Here is a 23,220-nt window from a genome sequence, read left to right on the forward strand (position 1 = left end):
TTTAACTTTGTTTTATAGACAACTGTATACATGTACATGTATCACTCTCTTCTCTCTTCCTGTTAATGTACATGTATGTGGGCTTATACCCCAATATAATATTGTATAAAAAAAGACTCACTTACTAACCATCCTTGGGTTAATGTTTTTGTAAGTTACTTGTATGGTGTCATTATTCAGGAGATTTCTCAGAAAAAAAAAATAGATAACCATAATATTTCCCAAGGTATTTCTTACTGGTAACCGTTTTGTATTCTTTCTTACTGGTAACAGTGTTGTATTCTTTATGTCTGGAAATCACTTTTGCTGGACATAAAAATTTTGAAGTTCACTTCCTTCACAAGGAAGAAGACAAGGGCCAAAAGAAAGACAAGATGTTCACATCCTTATGTGCATATATATGATATATGCATATATATTTCATATACACTGTATATATGATATATACACTATTTTATTCTCACAAAAACTATTACACTTAAAATATCTAGTGATGATCCAATGTTCTTTATAAGTTCTCACTTCTTCTCAGTTTCTCACAGTAGAGAAGAAGAGTGATCTTAGCATCAAATCATGTCCTTGATAAGTCATTTGTCAGAAATGGCAGCTAGGGTTTCTTGAAAAACTGGAGGACCCCAGTTCTGACAGAGAAAATGCACAGAACACACTAGGAACAGCATGTCACAGTCTGGTATGGCATGATAGCAAGAGACCATTAAAATTATGTCAAAAAAAAAAGAGAAACACTTAAAGCCCAACTTGAAGAGACTCCACTAGCTAAATATGAGAGCCTTTGAGTTGTGAGGATGATAGTGATTGCAGTGGACAAAGGGAATGTTGAACTTCACCATAAATATGTGATCAGCAGAATCCAGATTGGGTTCTTTGTCAAATGACCTCGGCTTCTCATCACAGAGTTTGTAATGAAAGAGAGAGAGATAGAGAAGAAACATGTACATTAAAGAGGTTTAACAGATATGCCAAATTATGAAAACAAAATGGGCAATCACAAATTTCAGGGCATAGTGATGTATATGTGGGTAAAATAGCTAAAATGCAAAATAAAGTGATTGCTTTCAAAGTCACTATGATGATTTTTTTTATGGCCTCATAGACGGTTTGTGATTGGGAAAGGGCTTCTGGGGTGAAGACAAAGTTGTCTCTGAAACCTGAGTAATATTTATCTTATAAGCATTCATTAAATTATGCATTTAACAAACATTTAAATTATGTGTGCTTTTCTCAACTTTTATTTTATTTCACAATGAAAATTATTTTTAATTACTTGAGAAAGTTTCATAAAAAGTAAAATCATCCTCAGAGTCTAGTTAGGGTTAGACAAGAAAGTAAAGGGGACATTTGGAGCAGAGGCCAGGTAGTAGGGATTGGCGGGTGACATGCTGTGGTTCACACGGGCATGGGAAAGAACTGGGTGGGAGTTCTCATGGGTCTCTGTGCATCACCATCACCTGGAGGACATATTAAAGCAGACTGCTTTATCCAAACACAAGCCTTTGGATTCCAATTTCCAGGTAACGCTGATGCTGCTAATCTGAAGACGACTTTCAAAGGGTACAGGTTGAGTGCTAGGAAGGGACGGGAACTTGAGTTGAATTAGTCGTCATGTGGACAGCCTAAGGTCTTGTACCTAGGGAAAGAGTGTATGAGACATTGGAAGATTGGCTCTGATGGTCTCTTCTAGATAGAGGAGAACACTATTTAATACATTACAATTTGTTTGATGGCCATCCTTCTGTGGGACACTGCATGACATGATTGAGTTGATTGAGATGCATGACCAGCCATGACTTCCAGAGCCACTGGCCCTATTCAAGTCCCTTGAGTCTTTAGTGGGTCAGTATCTCTAAACCACTCATAAACTCATCCTTAGCAAAACAGTGAAAAAACTCTGTTTTGGCCTTCATGGTTTTAAGGAGGTCAGGACAACGGGGACACCAGGAGAGTGGCAGAACCTCTCTTAAACTGAACTGTCCTGCTGTGGTTGGAATGCATCTTATATTTTATTCACATCCATCACAATGCTGTCTGGCCTCTTTAATGAAGTAGACATTCAAGGCCACTCTGGGACTCTTTGTTCCAGTTTACTAATTGCCTACTGCTAATTGCTCACATCTTATTTTTGTTTTAACTCTCCAGTCTCCCATGTTAGACTAATAACTATTCTCACTATTGATGGTATTGTAAAAATAAGTAGAGTAGAACATGATGGACTCTTGCATATGGACAATGATCTTACAAGCAGGCAATATTATCTCAAAGGAAGAAACCGAGTCTCAGAGAGTTTAAGGTAATGAAGTTCTTATATGTGATTTCTGAACAGAAGTACTGGATCGGAATCCAGTTCTTATTTCAAAATTCGCTCATTTTATGTCTTGCCATTAGAATATAATTAGCAAGGCATGGTGGAATCTATGAGGTTGATTGTTCTGTTTTCATATTACAGATGAGGAAATAAATCCTCAGAGAGGTTAGCTGTGTAGAGATAATGCAGGCAAATATTTATCTTGATGTGATTTAGAAAATAGACACTTGTTGAATACCTCCAACATGAACTATAAATCTCTGTGCACTTTTATGCAAGCTATTTCTGTTAAGCCTCACCTCAGAATAAGGTTGGGTGAGGTATTCCAATACTTATCAAACAGATGGGAATCAGAGATTCACAGAGGTTTACCCAACATCTCCTTAATAGTACAAAACTAAGGTTGTGTTTGCTTAACTACATTATGAATGTATTTGCAATGTTCTCATATTTTATTAAGTGGACACTATTTTTTTCCCATCATGACCTTTTGTGTACTGTCAGCTCTTTGACCTTGCAAAAAATAAAATAAAATTCAGAACTTTTGAGCTTAATCCTCTTCATATAGGCCTTTTTAAACCTCCAGATCTATTTTAACTTCGACATTTTTTTCTGTGGCAAGATTGATCTGAAAGAGAAAGTTTGGGGCACTGGGAAATGGAATCCAAGCAATACCTCCAAGTTTAATTACATTCTGCTTACTAAAAAGAAAGCAGACCAAAGCCAGTGAGTACAGATAGAGGAACAAATCACTATTAAAAGATCCACTGGGACCCAATCTGGACCTTATTGATAGTATCAACATAATCAGTAAAATTTATCCACAGAGAAGAGAAAAATTGATCCAGAGCAAGGGTGACCTGGGCCAAAAGACCCCCAAAATCTCACATTTAGATTCCCTTAAAGGATTCTACCTATAGGACATTTTTTTTTGGGGGGGATAGTTACACCTGTATGGTAGAAAGCACACAGTATCTGTCATGATGAAAATTGGGATGTAAGGCTTGACTCTACCATTTGACATGAGCCTGGTTTCTTTAACTCCCAAGTAGATCCAACAATACCTTTGTATTGCTATGAGTATGAAATAGAGAGCACAGATAAAGTACTTTCCCAAAATTTTTTCCATCTTTAGCTATCAGTATCACTGTACAAGTTATTCCATTATAGGCATTTGTTACAGTGACTGAAAATTTCAAACCAAATTTGATCAACCTCATGTTCTTGCATGAAAATCCTCACAGGGAAGATGGGAGAGAAAATATTAAGATCAAAAAATATTTCAGAAATCACAAGATAGGAGGCCCCTGAAGCTCTGGCCCTTGAACCACAGTCATTGGCTTCAGGACATGATGCCTGCCTGAGACATTTGCTGTAATTAGGACTGAAAGGGTCCCTGGGGGCTTCAAAGGAGGCTGCTTCCCCTGTAGGGCTGACTTCCCTACGTTTAGGCCGCTGGCCAAAGGAGACAGATCAGTGGGGGAACAGGCTTTTCTCAGGAAGGAATGAGCAGATGAAAAGGAGAGAGAAAGGGAATGTCTGCGGACTTCCTAATGAGATCCCTCCTCATCCTGAGCCCTCTGGGCTCAGAAATTACTGTGCATATCATTTGCTAATGAGCATGGACACAGCCATAGAATAACCTTTAAAAGCTGAAAGAATTTGGAATAATTCTATGCAGTACCTGCCCTGCCTTGGTGTGCTCAGAAAAGGGGTGATGTATTTCAAAATGGAAGCCTGAAAAAGGACAACACTGCTAAGCATAGATTCAAACAAGTCTAAGACATAAATCTTTATAATAAAGATAACAGGACTCCATCTTTGGATGTGCTGGGAAGTTTTGGGGAGATTGTTCTTCTTCAAGAATCCATGATGGGCAATTGTACAACTCACGGCCAGTTGTGTATTTCTTTGCTCTACTGCCAGTAGTCTGGTGGGGGGGGGGGTTCCCCCTCAATTTACAGGAGCTAAAGAACATGGTGACAGGATCCCATGTTGCTCCAGCTTCATCCTATCTGTCCTCCTTTCAAATTATGTACATTCTGGGAGTTCTTTAAATCTCTCTTGCTTTAGGAAACACATGTGAAGATGTAAAATCCATCGAGTAGATTTCTAAATGCCTATCCTGATATTTATAAATCTGTTGGAACTGGATATCTGGGGCCTCTTTTTTTTCCTGATTTGGTTTTTCATTAAACACCATTGTGTGCATGCATTACGCTTTGATCTTTACTTCTGCAATTTTTTGGGGGAAGAAATTTTTCATGGTTCCCTAAGTCTTTGCAAGTTTATCAGGAAACTGTGCACATTCATTCGAGCTCTCCTAATGAACTGCTGCTGTCAATTTAGTTTTCATAAACACACCAGTGAGGCAGCACGGAGAGTGGTGATTCCTGAAACCCAGTCTGTGATACCCCAGGGTGTCTCCAATTATTTCCAGGTGAGGGCTGAGGGTGTCGTGATATTCTCTGACAAAACTAATTTTAATCCACTTCAATTTACAAAATTGCAGTCCACGAAGCACTTTGATTAAGAAGGACACTGCAGAAAATCAAGTGAGTCACAGTGGGGTATTGCAAATGGAAAAACAAACAAACAAAAATCTTTGGTGGAGAAATTCATAACCAATTACATTTTCCCTGCTTTTGTCCACGCAGCGTGTGGCAGCACTTATTGTGATCCCAATACTTGGGCAAATACTAAGATGTAAAGGAGAAAAAAAAAAGGAATCCAATATTTATTGAGAATTTGCAATGTCCAGAGCATCCTAATAGAAGTCAGTGCATTTTACATTTATTATTATGCCTGCAACATCCTTATGAGATGGTACTAATGTGGACTATTTTACAGGAAAGGAAACCCAAAGCCCTTTGGTTTCTCAAACCAAAGACCTAAGAGCTATCCTTGGTTTCTTTTTTTCTTTGCACTCAATATTTAATACACCCACAAGCAATTCAGCTTGACCTTCACATTCTATCTTGATTCTTTTTTCATTTATTCATTTGTCCTCATCACTAACAGATCAATTGAAGCTACCACAGTTTTGGGAAGACGGATTATTCTACTAACTTGGACACATAATTTTCATTTTTTTTTCTTCCAAACTTGACTACTTCAAACAAATCAATTTTCCAAAACATAACAAAACATGCCCCTTGAAAAGTACAAGGTACTGTCTAATAAAGTTTGCGTCTGTCCATCATCCTTAAAACAGGATCCAAGTCTTACTTCTTGGCCTCAGGCCCTAAATGGTCTTCTTTCTGCCTTTTTTTCAATATCACTTATTAATCTATTGATTTTCCTTCTCCATGCTGGAACCAAGCTGACCTCATTTCTGCTTTCCAGTCATACACAATCATTCTTGCTACCTCAAGATGTTCACTCACACTCTTTAGAATTCTATTCCCACTGATGTTTGAAATGCCTCTCACTTTCTTCTCATTTAAGGGTAAAACTCACATCATGTCAGCCAGAAGTCTTTCCCTGTGTCTAACCTAAATAGGACACTCCCTTGTATTCTATCAAATCATTTCCTTCAGTTCATGGCACTGCACATATATTTAAGATTTTTTTTTATTACATAGTTCTTAATAATTTTTGTTTTTTTTTTTCTCTCTCTCTTTGACCCCACTACAATAGTTACGTGACAAACAAGAGACTGTCCCTTCAGGTTCAACCTTTTATCCTGGCAGTGTATCTGGTACTTAGGATGACTCAACAGATATTTGCTGCACTGAAAAAATAGTCAGTCGATGGTTGAATAGGGATTTGACATGGAGAAGGTACTGTGTAGTAGGAAAGCAGAAGAAATATGTGCACTTATTAGAGTAGGGCATGACTTGAATCTGGATATAATGTAGGTGGCCAGAGGAAGATTCAGAACACCAGGCACAGGGAGAATGCTGTAGGAAAAAAAAAGAAATTAAGAAAGAAAGAAAGGAAAAAAGGAGAGAGGGAGGGAGGGAAGGAAGGAAGGAAGGAACGAACTGAAGCAAAATATCATAGAAAAATTTTCAAGTTAACCAGACACTAATTGGTGAGAAAGGCTTGAAGCATACCCAATTTTCTGCTTCCTAACTTAGTGGCTCATATACATGTAGCAAGTATAGTATATATGGAGTTCATTTGTCAGAAGTGTAGAAAGTGGTGTCCCTTAGAATTGACATAATGCATTCAAGGAAAAAATGCCCTATTTTGGTAAATTACTTACCAATCTTAACACTTTGAGAAGGCCCCAAACTTTAGGTACCAATTTGTTGTTGTTGTTGTTGTTCATTTTGGTTTTAGGCGGGTACTTGTGATTGAACTCAGGGGCACTCTACCACTGAGTCACTTCCCCAGCCCTACTTTTTGTGTTTTATTTATAAGTTGCTTAGCAAGCCTTACTTTTGATGAGGCTGGCTTTGAACTCTCAATCCTCCTGCCTCAGCCTCCTGAGCCACTGGCATGACAGGCATGAATGAACCTCCGCCCTTGGATACTAATTTTTGAAAACTGTGGAAGGTAGAATTATTATTCAAAATGATTCAGTTTTTTTTTTTCTATGATTACATATGGGGGATGAATTCTCTGCCCCTGGTTTTGGAACCAGCCATATGACTTTTATAAGTAAGATGAAACAAACAGATTTGACAGGCGCTCAGAAGGGATGGCTTTGCCTCTCTAGCTTCTGCCTTGAGAAGCTTAGTCACTGTTCCCGAGCAGATGAGAGACACTAGAGGAAAACTAGAGCTAACCAGCAGCCTGAAGCCAAACCCAGCTGAATCCAGTCTTGGGATCCAACTGGATCCCAACCAAGGTGAAGACTTGAGAAAGAATGAATATTTATAGTTTTAAGACACTGGATTTTGCATTTCTCTGATTGCTAGAGATGGTGAACATTTTTTCATGTACTTGTTGATTGATTGTATGTCCTCCTCTGAGAAGTGTCTGTTCAGGTCCTTGGCCCATTTGTTGATTGGATTGTTTGTTATCTTATTGTTTAATTTTTTGAGTTCTTTGTACATTCTGGATATTAGGGCTCTATCTGAGGTGTGAGGGGTAAAAATTTGTTCCCAGGATGTAGGCTCCCTATTTTCCTCTCTTATTGTTTCTCTTGCTGAGAAAAAACTTTTTAGTTTAAGTAAGTCCCATTTGTTGATTCTTGTTATTAACTCTTGGGCTATGGGTGTCCTATTGAGGAATTTGGAGCCCGACCCCACAATATGTAGATCGGAGCCAACTTTTTCTTCTATCATACGCAGAGTCTCTGATTTGATATCTAGCTCCTTGATCCATTTTGAGTTAACTTTTGTGGCTGGCGAGAGAAAGGGATTCAATTTCATTTTGTTGCATATGGATTCCCAATTTTCCCAGCACCATTTGTTGAAGATGCTATCCTTCCTCCATTGCATGTTTTTAGCCCCTTTATCAAATATAAGATAGTTGTAACTTTGTGGATTAGTCTCTGTGTCTTCTATTCTGTACCATTGGTCCACCTGCCTGTTTTGGTACCAGTACCATGCTGTTTTTGTTACTATTGCTTTGTAGTATAGTTTGAACTCTGGTATTGCTATACCTCCAGATTCACACTTGCTGCTTAGAATTGCTTTTGCTATTCTGGGTCTTTTGTTTTTCCATATGAATTTCATGTTTGCTTTATCTATTTCTACAGGAAATGCCGTAGGGATTTTGATTGGCATCGCATTGAACCTGTAGAGAACTTTGGGTAATATCGCCATTTTGATGATGTTAGTTCTGCCTATCCATGAACAGGGTACATTTTTCCATCTTCTGAGAAATGCAAATCAAAACCACCCTAAGATACCATCTCACTCCAGTTAGATTGGCAGCCATTATGAAGTCAAACAACAATAAGTGTTGGCGAGGATGTGGGGAAAAGGGTACACTTGTACACTGCTGGTGGGACTGCAAAATGGTGAGGCCAATTTGGAAAGCAGTATGGAGATTCCTGGGAAAGCTGGGAATGGATCCACCATTTGACCCAGCTATCGCCCTTCTCGGACTATTCCCTGAGGACCTTAAAAGAGTGTACTATAGGGATACAGCCACATCAATGATTATAGCGGCACAATTCACAATAGCTAGACTGTGGAACCAAACTAGATGCCCTTCAATAGATGAATGGATAAAAAAAATGTGGCATCTATACACAATGGAGTATTATGCAGCACTAAGAAATGACAAAATCATAGAATTTGCAGGGAAATGGATGGCATTAGAGCAGATTATGCTAAGTGAAGCTAGCCAAGCCCTAAAAAACAAATGCCAAATGTCTTCTTTGATATAAAGAGAGCAACTAAGAACAGAACAGGAAGGAAGAGCATGAGGAAAAGACTAACAGTAAACAAAGACAGACGAATGGGGGGAGAGAAAGGGAGAGAGAAGGGAAAGCATATGGAAATGGTAGGAGACCTTCAATGATACACAAAATTATAAGAGGTTATGAGGGGCAAGGGGAAGGGGAAAAAGGGAGAGAATTGAACAACAGCAGAGGAGGTAGAGAGGGAAGATGGGAGGGGAGGGGAGGGGAGGGGGGACAGTAGGGGATAGGAAAGGTAGCAGAATACAACAGTCACTAATATGCCATTATGTAAAAATGTGAGTATGTAACAGATGTGATTCTGCAATCTGTATTTGGAGTAGAAATGGGAGTTCAAAACCCAATTGAGTCAAATGTATGAAAGATGATATATCATGAGCTCTGTAATGTTTTGAACAATCAATAAAAAAATTAAAAAAACATTAAACATTAATAATAAAATTAAAGAAAACTTAAAAAAAAAAGGACACTGGATTTTGGAATGATTTGTTAAGCAGCATTGTGGTAATGCCTGACTGATACCAGAATGTCAGAAAACATATAGAAACTGTTAAAATTATTGAACTTGCAGAAAGAATGAGTACAGAAAATTGTAAACAGAAAAGTAATGAAGGGTATTAAAGAATTATTAAATAATGTGTAAATTATTTAATTGAAATATTTAAATAATTTGTGTCTTTATTTTCCTAATATAACTCCTTAATTATGATACTATCTTTTGAAATATATGCCCTGTCCCACTGTTTATTTATTCATTTATCAAAAAATAAATATTTAGTGATATAGGCATTTATGTTCCAAGATTATAGCAGAAAAATATAATGTTCATTATAATTCTTGATATTCAGAATTTCTATAGTATACTGGCATCCTTAGACTGCTAGGCTCCAGATTCATATTTCAAAATGTCAGCATGACTCCATGGATGTCCCAAAGGTATTTTAAAGATAACATATCCAAATGCCGTTTATTAACTTTCTCACCTTCCAACCAACAATCTATTCCCTCTCATGGTTTTCCCATCTGTAAATCTGTCATTAACTTACTCAAGCCAGGAAATGGGAATGTTGATTTCTTCCTTATCCATTTCCAATCAACTTCCCAACACCATCAGAACAAACTGCTAACTGTCTCTTCTCTCTGGACAATAATCTCTTCTCAATTGCATGTAGCCATTATGTTTATGAAGCTCTTTCACAACATTAAAACTAAAACTACTATTATTCTCTGTGTGTGTGTGTGTAAGAGAGATAAAGACATATATGATGGAAAAAGTATGTAATGGTCCTATGCAGTTGTCAGTAAAAGTTTATCATTTAACTTTTCTCTGGCTAGAAAATTCAAACCCATCTGCTAAATGCCAGCATAAATGCTATCTTTATGTTGGACATGAATACTGCCAGACATTTGAGACAGAAAGACTGAAACCCAAGGAAAAGTAGCTACTTCTCCCAGAATTTTTTTCCTATAAGCTAAAAAAAGGGGGTAAATGGGCAAGACTCAAACAGAATACATGAACTATTTCTCATTTCAAAACTTTAATGACTAACCCCCAAATTAGAGCATTAAATTAATATATATATTTTTTTATTTTCCACCAAATTAAAATTGCCCAACGGACTAGATTATTTGCAAGAGGAAATACAAGAGTCCAGAACTTCAATTTTCCTTATTAAAATAAATGAATTTTGTCTTTGTTTGTGCTTAATCTTGGCTAGAAATTTACATTACCCAATCAAGAGTTAATAAGCCCCGCAGGGAAAATCAAGTGCCGCATAAAAATTCCACAGGAAATCCACCAATAAATCAAGACCAGCCAGGCAGTATATATGGAGATTTCTAGCCCTTCTAAAGTCTATTAAAAACCTTTAAATCCTGCTTTAGACAAAACACAAAGGAAGGTTGGGAGCTCTGTCATTCCTGAGAGGCCCTTCAATTTCCACATAATAATATTTAATCATTGAAAATGTCTATATATTCAAAATTAAGTCATTTAGTCTTGGTATATAGAACACATTAATTTTATATAAACTCTTATTCTGACATGGAGTGGTTTACATAAGAGGGAAATAAAATTCTCTGGAGCTGAGCAAAGAGCAGTTTTCTTCTACTCATCCTCTATCAAATGGGAGTTGTAAGGCTGGTATAAAATGGCCTTTGGAAAGAAGATATTGATGACATCTTTCCCATTTTTCTGTCAAAATGTCTATGAAGACATCAACAGAACCGAGAAATTCTCTCTCTGAAAACTACACGTGACTATTTTACTCCCATGATTTTAGAGGAATTTCAACTAACCACAAGTCTGAAAGGACAACAGTGGAAAATCACTGGAACTAGAGAATGATCATTTCCCCCAAAGAGTAAGTAAGAAAATTCTTAATGACTTCCCCAACTCTTTTGTCCTCACTTCATAAGCAGATGTTCTGTTGGATGTTGGAGAAGCTGTGTTCTACCTCTCGCCCAACAGTACACTAACTTGTCATTGGCATATTTCTGTGTGTGTGTGTGTGTGTGTGTGTGTGTGTGTGTGTGGTTTTCCAAATGTTTCTTTCAATCTCCTCCTCCATAAACATTTTCATTTTTACATCAGAGTATAAAAACCCAAAAAGACCACTGGCCAGGAAATAAAAAGCAATGATGGTCTATTGTACCCTTGGAGATGGAAATGAAATAACTGGGAGTTCTGTCAGAGACTGGGCAAGGAAAACCCTGGTGACAGCTGACCAAGCTACCCATTTCCACTTTGCCCACTCATTCAGTGTGTTAGAAAACAAGATGTTGGACACAGTAACATTCAGTCCTTGCTCAACAAGTATGTGTCCTGCAACATGAAGACTCCCATGGACTTTGACAGAGAGTATGCCAAGCACTCAATATATATATATAATAAATATAGAATAAAGATATATATATATCTTTATTCTATATTTATTATAGACAGAATATATATATATACATATATATATATATATATATATATATATATATACTCTATTGCTAAGTACCAAAAATAAAATGAAAACAAATGCCACAATCACACAGATACACCAAAAAAAAAAGAATACTCTGTTCATCTGCAGATATACAAAGAATTGAAGAAAGTAGAATATTATCCTGAGTAGCCAATGAGATGAAGAACAACTTTCCTTCCTTTTTCATAAAATAAGTTACTAAAGTAAAAAAAATCTCTCTCTCTCTCTCTCTCTCTCTCTCTCTATATATATATATATATATATATATATCACATGTATAATTTAGATTCAGACCAGCGATGCCTTTATGGACAGTAATAGACTTTACCTGACTCAGGTAGTTTTAAAATAGGATACTTCTCATCTCCTTTGACCCTTGTTTTTTTTTTTTTTTTTATAGTTGTTGTTGTTACAACTGACTCTCTATATATTAAATTATTCTGTGTTTTGTGTTAAGGAATGGGAAAAGAAGTTATCTGAAGTCTTAATATTAAAGGAAGTTTTCTGTACTGAGAATTAGAAGGTGAAAACACGTGTGACCTCTCTTCCCTTACTAAAATTCTTTAGTTACTATATAGTTGTATAATGTCCATGCTTTTATTTTCTTTCCACTGAAAATGGGTACTTCAGCTTTCATTTTCAAAGGTCTTAAATTGAAAACTAAACAGATTTGACTTGGCTGTTAAATAAATACTACTCTGATTTGGTGCTGGACCTTTAACTTCTCTATATCTCCATTTCTGTAACTTCAGAAGACAGTGATGGACTTGGAATTGTATACCATGGTGTGTGGAGTTAAGAGGTGTTCCAGAATACCCTGGTCCCAATGTTTGAGATCCAGCCTTAAGGCACCATTAAAAAAAAAAAAAAAAAAAAAAAGAGGCAGAGAGATCCCAGATTGCACAGAATGCAATTTATTGAGGAACTTACTGGTTGAAGCATGGTCCTGGATAGCAGAAAGACCAAGAGGATCCTCATAATTTAATTCAGAAAGAGAGGCATATATATTGATCAGGACAAAAATTATTTCACCCAAATCAGGATGCACCTGGTTTGTCTCAAACTAATAACAAAGATTCATTAACTTTCCTGGTACTGAGGTTAGATTGTACAGTTTCACATACTGCTCTGATGGTTTTGTTTACTTAAAGTGTACTAGGAAATTATGCAGGGAAAATCCAGGAGGTTAATCAGAGAAAAACATGGTGGCTGTGAAGCAAGACAGCTTCAGTCATTTCAAGTTGAGTCCATACAAGGGGCTTTAGGATAAAATTGGAGAGACAGATGAAGAGGCAGGTCTTCAACATCCTTGCTTCAAGGGGGAAGTTCAGCATTCTTGTTCTTCTTACTCCTCTTTTCCATAACAATAAGCCCTGCATTTCCTTTTCTTTACTTACCAAAAAGAAAATTACTGGACCAAATGACCATGCCATCAAATATTTTCAATTCTACATGTATTGATAATAAGTCAAGTTACCATGTTTTTCCTTTCAGAGTATGTTCTTTATTTACAATAAAAAATAGAAATAGTTCACTCTAACATGTCCCAACCAGCAGTATCAACAATATAAGTCAGATGATTTCCCTGATATTAGAACCTTGGTGTAGATAAAAATAATTTTTGTTTCATTTTTCTAATTCTAAAAGTTTAAATATTCAGTTTGCTGACAACAAGATTTTTAAATATTTTTAAATATTTGTTTCTGATGTTATTTATGCAGGAAACTTTCCTCGTCTTAGACTTGACAGTATAAAATACAGAAAAACTATTATTTTGGCTCACAAAAAAAATTGAAATAAGACGATTAATGGGGAAAATCAACTACTGAACAATTGTGTCATTTTATTCAAATGGATGGAATGCAAGGACTTCAGACTTTTCTATTTTAATCATAAATTTTACTTTAATATCTGGATATAGCTGATTAGGAAATGCGGAATGTAGTTCAAAAGAAATATAGCAGCAGCAACGGGTCTATTGAAAGATCTCCTTGAGATGTATTAGCTAAAGCTCTATCTCGATCACTCATAAATTTTTGGAGAGAAATTGATTTTGTTTTCTCTTCACTGCAGCAGTAAATAATTTTATGCCTTAGAAACAATTCCTATGCAAACTCTACAGTATATATTTTAAAAGAGCAGAATTTGTCTTTACAGAGGTGTGACATCATTCATGCAACCATAATCCTATATCTTCAATTAAAATAGACTCTTCCAAACCATTTTGGGTGCTACATATATTATAATGACATTTTATTTTGAAAGTTACAATATAGCTAAAATAGAAAGCAAAAGAAGACAACAGGCACTACCATCTGATCGAGTTGCATTCATCCCATCCATCAATGCAAACATACAGTGTTTGCACGTCTGTTCTGCCTGGTCCTGTGCTGACTACTGTAGAAACAAACATGAATACTGTGTGATTCTTCAAAGAGCTCATAGATCATAAGAATTTGGACACAAATATTAACACTCATGGTATAAAACATGATAAATAATTGATGCATAGAAATAAACGTAGGTACATGTTGAAATGCAGCTGATGAGAAGTCAAAGCTGGCAAGAAGACAGCTTTAAAGCTGCTGCAATGAGAAATAAAATTGTATTAAATATATAGAAGTGAGCTCTTCACTGTGGCTCCTCAAACCAGAATGTATTTCAAAGTCTACTCTAACTACATTAAATTACTAGATATGCAATTTATAAAGATATTATAAAATGAAGAGGCAAACATATTTTAAAAAATTATAAAAGGTGAGATTTTTATACACTTTAAAAGACAAATGCCATAGAAAAGTATTGAGAGATCAAAATCCAGGAAATTAATTTTTTTTATAAATTGAAAAATAAAAAATTAACTTGAAGACAAATGGAAAGGAGAAATTATCAATCTATATGTAGTAATGGCTTTCCTGCATTTTATACATGTTTAGCCAAGTTTATGTCCTTCAAACATGTACTAAATATGAATAGGAAAATCATTAATGTCATCCAACTTATCCAAGAATACTGGGGTACACTGGAGTGAATGTTAGTTTTTTCAGATGAATGCTGTCAATGCATTCATTTGACATAATCAAATTAGTGATACCAATGGTTGAAAGTCTCAATGTTTGTTTGCAACTGAGAATAATCTAAAAGGCTTTTAAAAATACTAGAGTCCAGACTTGTCTCAGAGACTCAGAATTTCATGCTTTGTAGTGGGGTTTAGGCATTGATATTTTCTTGTCAATGATCTGCAAGTGATCCTAATATCCAATACTGAGATGTACACTGTAGATGCTTGCATATTTCAACAGCAGAAATTGAGGTTTCTGAGATATTTTCTGAATTAAAAATTCTACTCCTAATTTAAACTACACAGTTTAAATAAAATAACAAATACCTATCCATTTGAGGGGGCTATAAAGTCAGCATGATTGGCTCATGCTACTAAGGTATTCCTGTGAAAAGTATGTCTCAGAATAAAAATCTTAGGAAGATAAATGAGCTATTAATGAATACAGTGTGGTAAGCAATCACTGATATGGGGTTAATAGAAAATAATAAAGACAGTACTTTGATCAGGAAAAACTTCAAAACCACATCATACAGAATTATAATGTATATTCCAATTACTAGATTCAAGTAGGCCATGGATTCTTCTTGATTATGAAATTTGCAGAATATATTAAATATAAGCAAAACAAATTCATGAAGAGATTCTGACAATTTTTAATTATAGAGTTTATTAGCTGAAGAATTTGAAGACATTTAAAATCAGGTTTTCCAATGCCCCTCTGCATTACCCTTTCTTTCCACTCCTCAGTATTAGTATACATTAATTTTTTAAAAATCTACCTCCAAATAAGCATGAGAACTATGAGTTAAAGAAAAGGTAGTTTCTTGCTCTATTACTTGTCAGATAATAAAATATGTTATGATTCTTTAAGTAGAGAGTAAGTTTTCTCAAATATATTACCTTGTGGATATTTTTCCTACCACATTAAACAGCCCATGTAAATCAAAAGTCATATCAAAAAAACAAAAACAAAAACATTCAAAATATAATAAACCCCTGTAATGAGCCAAGCCTGGATCTGATGTATCTCATGATTTGAATCCAGTTTTAACACATGTTAAATTTCACATTTCACAACAATAAGTTTGACTGTTCAATAATTGCAAATTGATAGGTTCTAGTGTGGTAGGTGATAATGGAACTATTGAAAGTCTTGAAAGATTCAGCATATTAAAGCAATTCAATCTTAAAGAGAAGGATGAAAACATCCTTCAGGATTAATAGAGATCTAAGAGAAAGAGAGGAAAAAGAGAGAATGTCCATATCTCCCAGAGGGGACACGGAAGGCAGGAATCACTGTGGCATGGTACAAATGTCATGTTCTTAATTCATAGTTCTTAAAAGTTGTTCCTTTTAGAGATTGTCTCATGATCATTGTAGTCTGAGGCAAAAAAAAAAATTATCTCTTCTTACTCTTGTGCTCTTTTGTAGAAAGTTGTGTCAAGAATGAAGATGAAGAGAACTGCAGATTTCAAAACTAAGAGATAAAAGAAACAACCAGCAGGAGATCTAATTATTCTGCTCCTAATCCATATTGTAAAATCCTCTGCTAATGCTAGCACCCAAGGGACCAAAGATGTAATCTGCTTGAACAAGTTATTAACAAAAAACAAATGAAGTACTTTGTGCATAAATATTTACATTTCATCAAGTTTACCCTTATATCTTTCCTTGACCCTGGATGGGTAGGCAAATGCAGATCATGGGGTAAGATAGGAAAATAATAAAAAGTATTTTGGTCCTGAAAAATTTGGAAATTATAATTGAATTCTTAAATCATTCTGTGTAACAATATTGCATTATTATTTGCCATCTAAGGCTCAGAGAGAAGAAAACACTTGCACCAACAAAGCCAGGTATAGTAATTGTGTGTCCCACCTCCAAATACTGAGCATTTCCATGCAAAACCCATTATGCTTTGCCAGCTTTCCCTTGGTTTCCCTTATTTCTCTAAGATCTCTAAGGACATGTTATATGCAGCATTTATCTAGCTATATATTATGTTGCATTCATAGTTTCCCAAATGTCTTCCATAATGTTTTACTCCTTTACTGTTCCATGGAAAGGAGAGCCAAGATGAAATCCACTGGTAATGCGGCATATTTATCATTGTGATCCTAAAAATGCAAATTAGCCTAGCAAAAGTTCTGAGACATTCTGCAGATAGGAAAGATGTTTGCATAGATCATACTTGCATTTTTCCAACCTTACAAGGCTGCAAATTTTCATATTTCTCCTTAAGACCATCACCCCTACCCCACAGAACCAAGTATCCTACTTTTGTATTCTGACCTTCTCCAAGATCTTAACTTGGCATTTCCAGAACAATTCCACTAATCAAGGTATAGTATATTATCTCCATAGGCGGTTGTGGATGACAAGGCTGTAGGTACTTGTAGTCTCTCCTATAAAATGACTCAGTGTCTTTATCTTACCCTTATGTAAGTAAGAATATGTGGTAGAAATGACACTATTCCTATTCCTGATCTGGAACTCACTCTTAAGAGATCTGATTGGCACTGACTTTGCTCTCACTTATAAACAATTAGGACCAAGGCTGTTTAATAAGGCAGTGTTAGAGTGGGTAGATTGACGTGACCAAGATGATGGGGGGAGGGAGAAGGAGGCTCACTCTGTCTTGAGTGACCAAAGATCATTCCACCTAGGAGGACAAAATAATCTTGCCCTCAACCACCCCTTCAGACCAGATGACTCTTTCTTAAAACTAAAGGGGGGGTGGGAAGAGGTGTATAAGCAACCTTAAGGACTTTCCAATGTTGGAGCATGCTCATAACACTAAGGTACTAAACCATGAAAGGAAACCATATTAACTGCAGAAAATGAATAATTCATGAAATGGGAGGATCCCAAGCAGGCAGGCCATAAAACCCACAACACAGAGAAACAAGGCTACCTTTTCTCTTGGGGCAATCTGTTTCAGGTACCCCCTAGAGCTACTTTCATTTCACTAACTAAACCCTCTATGCTTTCTCTGTCTCTTAACTGGAATCTTTTGAGAAGACAAGAAAGGAGGAATAGAGCTCCTCCAGGGGAGAGAGAGACACCATACAGACAATGAGAGGCCTCATGGAGAATAACAGGGTCTCACCACAACAGTCAGAACCAAGGACCCAGGGCCACAGTAACGCCATATCAAATATTCCAGGCCTATACCTTTTCAGCCAAGTGAACCACATAAGCAACCTTGGCCTACACCACATGCAGAAGGAACACCCAGCTCATCATCACATCCCGAGCAATAATGAACCACTGTTGTTTTAAGCCACTTAAGTTAGGGTGGATTGTTGTGTTGCAATAGATAAACAAAACACCTGTCCCACAGTACTAGAGAGAATCCAGGACCAGCCCAACTTTTGTAAGTTTCTACTGCCTTTTCATTTAGAATACACTGGATGTTGAAAACCTAGATGCCCTCTGGGTTAGAAATTGCATTTTCGTGAGAGGAGATCCTGCTCTTCCTAGGATGACATACACATTTGGAATATGCTTACCTTTCCGCCAAGGTTAAGTAACTTCTTGCCTTAATCATAACTCCCCCTAAACGCACAGGAACAGTAATGATGGTGCCGACTTCCACAGGCTCTGGTCGTATTCTCTTTTTAACTCATCTCTTCCCAGACTATCCCCTGTTCCTCGCATCAGACATTTATATCACTTCCCTGTGAGCTATGGGCCAATAAAAAACACAAAAATGAGAACTATCCAGCCATTGCAGTCTTAGACGTAGAGAAAGCTGTTGCTGTTATTATTGTCTTTATTTTGCTTTGATTTAAGTCTGAATTGACAAACAATTTTAGGTAAGATAGCTATCCAGCCTGACAGCAGGTTTTTTTTTTTTTAATAATTTGTTTGAATGGATGTCTTAGGTGGGAGATGACCAAATTATGAATGCACAAAAATACTTTCCAAATGAAGCTATTTATGAACACTTTTTCTTTTTTTTTATTATTCTCATTTTATCCCTAGGTCCTACTAGCATATGGGCACAGCCAGCATTTAGAAAAAATCCTTATTTCTTTAGAGCAGATTTGTTCTTTCCTGCCATCTTAACCTAACTGAAAAAAAAATCCACTAATCTTCAATTCTAGATAGTATTTCATGATCTCTTTATTATCTCCTTTTTTTTGCCCTTTAACATATATCCAGGGGGTTGTAATGATAAATTGTGTTAGGATATGAAATCGTAGATAACAAGAGCTGGAAGGATCCATAAAAGCAACCTACTTTGTGCCAAATCTCTCACAGAAATGGCATAATATGAACCTTGCTCCTCCACTCTAGAAAATGTTAAATCAAAGGTAGCATCAAGTAAATCTGAGTTTCCTTGCCGCTCTCTTGCATCTTGAACCAGGACCCAGATGCCTATGTAAATAATCCCAATTAGAAATGCATTCATCACATAAAAAACTTGCCAAATGAATGCCTACAGGAAATAACACTCCAATAAATCTTGCAAAATGTCTGCTATTCACCATATTCGAAGTTATGAGCATATGGAAATGAACATAATGTTTGCAATTAAAAGACTTACTTGACTTCAGGTACAGTGAAAAAATAAAAAAGCCTGAACCTTTCAAATGTACTCCAAGACTATGAATAAGGTTCTATAAAAGTTGGAACATGTTTTATTATATAGAGATTTATCATTTATTTCTTAAAAATTCTATTCTTTGGGTGACTTCCTTTCTCCATCAATGTACTTTGTATGCACATATTACAGAGATGAAATCTGAAATTCTTCCATGTATTTCAAAAAGAAATAGGTAGCAATATTTTGTTGATGATCGTTAAAACGACTTTGTAGTAGCTATTATGAACGGTTAAACTCAGAATATTAATGCCTCCCACTCATGATTATTTTAATGAGGTAATCCATAAATTCTCCATCAAGCTATAATTCCTTTTATGGTACTTATTTATAAGGGTGTGTTTCTACAAAATATTTTTGGAAATTAAATCATTTTCTTTCTCCGTGGCTTCCAAATGGAGATTTCTGGCTTTTTTTAAAACTCAGCAAGGCAAAGACAGAGAATCTATCCTTTAAGAGTCTCACTTTGGGGCTGGGGTTGTGGCTCAGTGGTAGCACTCTTGCCTATCAAGTGTAAGGCACTGGGTTTGATTCTCAGCATGGCATACAAATACATAAAATAAAAAGGTCCATCAACAATTAAAAATAAATTAATTAATAAATAAAGTCTCACTTTGCTCATCTGAGTTTCTTCTACAGAAGAGATTAGCAACATTTTTCTTTAAAGGGCCAGATGTTAAGTATTTTAAATTATTTGGGTCATGTAGTCTCTATTACACTTACTCAACTTTACTTAGTAGAGCGAAAGGAGCCATAGACACAATGTCAATGAAGAAACGGGGCTAGATGTGTTGGGGGCCTACAAACTGAACTTGGCCCAGGGGCCATAGTTTGCTGACTCCTTCTGAATACCATTCTATTAATTCCCAAGTTTTCTTTGGACCTTCTGAAGACAAGAACTATGTACAATCTTTCTTATTTTTCTCTTTTCTTTTTTTAGCATCTTTCTGATATTGGAATTACTGAAGAAAAATGAAGAGGTCCTACCTTTAGATGATGCTCAATCCTGCCCTCGTGTTCTGTTAATTTTCTTTTCCAGTGTCTGGTTCTTCAATACACAAGTTTAAATAGTATCTTGTCAACTGCATCTGAGCATAGATCATTTGTGAAAGTTTATTCAGTGTGGTACCCAGAAAAAAACCCTGACACTCCAGGTGTGAATTGGTCACTGTCCTACACAGTAAAAACGTTACCCTACTGACTTCAGTTCTTATTTTTATGTTAGCAAATTCACAGTACTACTGTCTAACCAACTACAGGCTAATAATCAATTATATTTTTAGATAATATTTTGGTAAGTTTTGTCACTGTGACCAAAAGACCTAACAAAAACATTTGGGAAGCAAATGTTTATTTTGAATCAAATTTTCAGAGTTTTGGTTCATAGTTACCAGAATTGATAGCTATGGGCCCAAAGTAAGGCAGAACACCATGGCAGAGGAAGGGTGTGGAACAGGAAACAAACTCAGGACACAGCAATCAGAAGACAAAGAAAGGCACATTCTGCTCACAGAGATGAAGTATAAACTCCAAAGACATGTGCCCAGTGACCTGACTCCTCCAGTTTTACCCTACCTTCTTACAGTTATCACCCAATTAATCCATATCAGTAGATTGAGCCACTGATTAGATCAAATCTTCCATAACCTAATCTTTCACCTCTAAACATAGTCGAATTATCTCACATGTGAGCTTTTGGAGGACACCTCACATCTAAACCATAATAAATACATAAGTTGAAAAAAGAAGTTCAGTAGGAGGGACCAAGAGTTTCATGTGAACTGACAGACATGTGTTTTTGCATTGCAGTGTTGGGAAAGGACATTAAATTAAACCCAATTGTACATCAGCTGAGGGCATGATCTCAGGATCTCATGGACAGAGAGGTTATAATGCAGAGGATATACTGCACCCTTGTCTATCTACAGACTTGATATTTTCGTAGCCAGAAATAAGATCTATTGTGTGTTACAGGTTTCTAAGGTTCTAGCTTTTAGGCTCTCCATGAGAAGAATGGAGAAATAAAACAGATGTACATAGGACTACTCCTGTAGCTATACTTGGGCTGGAAGAGTAAATCAAGATCATCCAATGAATTATTGCTCATCCTCATTTTTATGAATTCAAGTAGCAAGATTATCACCATCTGTCTCTGTGGGTAAGAATGGTAGAAGTTAACAAATACCTGGAAACTTTTTTTCTTTTTTTTCCTACAAATACTTCTCCCACTCTGTCTTCTTGGGCTCTCTTGCTCTGAGAGTTTCATTGTCAAATGTACATTTGCTTGGTCCGAAGCCGCTGTCTGGATTCCTTGATATCAGGCAAGTGAATTTGGAACTCTGTGACTTCTCCTGTAGGAGACCTGAGAATGAGAATCTGAGGTTAACTGAGGTCTTGCCAAAGCAAGAAGGAAAGGACAATCCTCAGAGCAGAGGCGAAATGTAGAGTCTCTCACCTCTTTAAATTGACAGTGCAAGGTCAGAGGTTGATACAAGATTGTACAACATAACCTGAGAATGCTCTGTCTCTACCTCCTGACAACATCTGTGCATTTTCAGACCACTGTTCTATCCTGTTACCTACCAGAGGCCCTTCACCTCACTGCACATTTTGTACTTCCCTACCATTTGCTTTCAACATATGTCATTGTACTTCTGAGTAAAATTATGTGAGGAAACAGTGATTAAAATTTTAGATATACAAGCACGCACAGAAGGGCTTATCTTTTTTTTTTCAAATTATCCTAACGATACCTGAGATATTTCCAAACTCTCTATATCTTGTTTATTTTTTATTAACTTATTTTGGCTAGGTCAATCACTTCTCCATTGAAAATTTTGTATACAGCTTTGGAAAAAAATGAGGAATCTTTATTGAAATAGATATGCACATGTCATCACTCACATTTAAGTGGTTCCAGGTCTTTGCTTGATGTGCAAAGAATGACCATAATTCTGTCTGGCACCCAAGTCTACAGCTCTGTCTTTACAATTGTGGGAAAAGATGAAACTTGAACATGTCAGACATTCTCAGAATGTAATATCATATCCTTCATTTGCAACAACTGGCTCTTCCATCTTCTTTTCTTTCACAAAATATTTGTGAGCTCCTACTATGTGCAAGGCACTGTTCTAGCTGTATATACATGGGGAACAACACTATAAACGCTTATATTTAATGTCACATCCAAATCAGGAAAATGTCCAGCACTCTGAAAATTTTTTTCCCAGATTGTTCTCTAGGTGAAAACATCTATGGAAAAGAGACTTTCAAGGGATTATAACTCTAGGTCCAATGTCATCAACATGGTAGAATAGGACTTTCCAGAGCTCATTCTCTGGAATAATTATCCATGCATAATATTCCCTCACAATAACTAAGGAAACCAGGTCAAAGATTATAGCATCTCAACCACAGATGAAAATAAGACATATGGAGGTTAAGAAAGACATTTCTCATGTAGGCAATGCAACATAGAGAAAGATACCCTTTACTTGGGGGAGAAGAGGGGAAATAGGCATTGAACTTGGCCTTTGATCCCCAAATTGGGCATGCCTCAGTAAAATTGAGTGCCAAGACAGCCCTTCTGTCCCTAGACTCTACAACAGTACCAAAAGATGAAACACTTGGAGACGTACAAGTGCCAGACTGCCCCCAGCCACCCTGTCCCCAGTAACAAGCCAACCTCCATAGACTCATTCTCCAGGTTCAATCTAGGGTTATATCAACACGAAACCAGGTTCACCTACATAACCCCAGGCTTCAGCCCCATCCTAGAAGCCAGTCATCACCCTAAAGGCTTTCTCAGATAAAGTCCATCTGCAAAAACCGGAATAAATCTCCACTTCTTCAAATGTTTAGACACCAATGCACAGCCACAGTGATCAAGAATAGTGAAGAACAATGGCTCTACCACAGGAACAAAAT

General features: G+C 36.4%; 1 long non-coding RNA gene across 2 annotated transcripts in view; it reads left to right on the forward strand.

Annotated features, from left to right (window-relative positions):
- The window catches only part of LOC110597361 (uncharacterized), a 39,959-nt gene extending 17,999 nt beyond the window's left edge, over nt 1–21,960 (forward strand). Inside the window, exons 3-4 of one of the 2 annotated variants that reach the window (XR_013430940.1) lie at nt 10,860–11,008; nt 16,116–21,960. This is a non-coding gene — a long non-coding RNA (uncharacterized LOC110597361). The remainder of the gene's footprint in view (nt 1–10,859; nt 11,009–16,115) is intronic. The other variant, XR_002483160.3, reaches the window with a different exon arrangement.
- Nucleotides 21,961–23,220: the final 1,260 nt, after the last annotated feature.

Source organism: Ictidomys tridecemlineatus, chromosome 15, assembly GCF_052094955.1.
Source record: "Ictidomys tridecemlineatus isolate mIctTri1 chromosome 15, mIctTri1.hap1, whole genome shotgun sequence".
Lineage (NCBI taxonomy): Eukaryota > Metazoa > Chordata > Mammalia > Rodentia > Sciuridae > Ictidomys > Ictidomys tridecemlineatus.